This window comes from Geospiza fortis, unplaced genomic scaffold (assembly GCF_000277835.1).
Source record: "Geospiza fortis unplaced genomic scaffold, GeoFor_1.0 scaffold909, whole genome shotgun sequence".
NCBI classification, from domain to species: domain Eukaryota; kingdom Metazoa; phylum Chordata; class Aves; order Passeriformes; family Thraupidae; genus Geospiza; species Geospiza fortis.
The window spans coordinates 496,682-498,432 of NW_005054520.1; positions in this window are offsets into that span (position 1 = coordinate 496,682).

The window sequence follows — 1,751 nt, forward strand, 5'->3', positions numbered from 1 at the left end:
GGAAAGCAGAAATCAGGAAGCCCTCAGGGATAAAAACGCTGTAGCGTGGCCACGCAAGCCCAGCTGGTATCCAGTGCAGATTGGACCTTCCTGGCACAAACTTCCCTCTGAGGCAGTGCCTTGGGAACCTGAGTGCCAGCAGGCTCTGGAGGGCCTCACCCTCCTGCCACACTGGACTGGGGCTCCTTGAGTCACTCTGGTTTTTGAGAGCAGGCTAAAGCCTCCTCCTGGGAGTCTGGCTCCATTCCTCTGTGGTATCCAGCCGAGCCCTAGAGTTTCTCCCAAGGATAGCACGGGGCTGGAAGATACCGTGGCGGTGAGAGCATTGTTTTAGCCAGCTCTGCAGAGGGTCCAGGGAAACTCTGTGCTACTAAACTCTTCAGGGAAGTCATGACTACCCAAGCAAAAAGACAGAAACTTCTCATATGAGACAAACTGATGCGCTGTGGTAGCAACAGAGAACCAGACACTTCAACAGCAGAAGCAGAGGACTGCTAAAGTTCAAGTCCCCAGATATTCCAAGGGAGAGAAAACAGCCTGGGAGTGTTCATAGAAATGCAATGTATATGTCTGTTATGCTGTAACAGAATAATATTTAGGTTGTAAGAGTAACCAGGGGCTATTGCTGAGAACAGAATCCCATCCAGACAGTATTGACACAAATATTCCCTAAAGCTGGCGTGAGAAATAGATGCAGCCCTTGCCTGATGCACTGAGAATGAACTCACAGAGACAAGAACAAATCTTCCCCAAAGAAAATGAAATAACAAACCCTAGCAAAAGCAAACTATAAGCTTTCCCTCACTCTAGGAAAGGGTGAGGGGTTTCTCTTGTCATTATTTTAGCAGCCCAATCCTTGCATTGGAGCCGTTCTCCCTGCTTGGTAAGCGTCCATGATTGAGGGGCAGTGCCTGAAGCAGTGGTGCCCCCCCAGGGCGGTGCATGCACAGAACTGCTGTGCTGGCCCCGGGGCCGGATACCTTCTCCGAAGGAGGAGAAAGCTTCTTCTCACTCTTTCTGCAACAACTGGGGGCTCCTTCTCAGCTGCAGCCATGAGCCTCTCGGGATGTGTTGCACCAGCAACCACAGCGTGTGTGGGCTCCGTGCACCACAAAGCAGGCCGGGGCAGTGAGGAGCCAGCAGGCCCCCGCACCCCGGGTCACACCCTGCTCCCTGAGGTAGCCAGCAGCAGGGTGTGCCATCAGACCTCCCCAAACCAGGGGAAAGCCATCTCTAATGACAGCACTGATTAGCCAGGGATACGACTTTGCCAATGGCTAGGGTGTATATTTTCTCACAGGAGATTAAAAAGAGTAACACTCAGCATGCTGCACCCTTCGCTTCTGAAGCAAATCTGGGACATTTCTAGGGAGTTACAAGGAAATCAGGCTGGCCAGGTGTCTGCCTTCAGCCTGTGCAAACCAAGAGGTGAATGAAGAGTTTGGGCTGGAGACCTGGTGCTGGGCAGGACATTGTACCCACAAGCAAGCCTGGAAGGCCAAGCACTGGGAGGCCAGCCTTAATTTTCCCCAAGGCCAAAAATTCCTCCATGCATCACCTCTGCATGAGCAGGAGATGACTCTTGTCTCCCAGCTTCTGCCAGAGCTGCCAGATGGGTGCAACACTTCTCCCAAAGCAGGCAGAGAGCTGTGATGCCTGAAACAGGAACACTTGCACTGTGTGTGCCCTGCTACTCTCTCTCAGGGCCTGTACTGACTGCAGGCCCTTGTAACAACCCAGGTGGGGCTCAC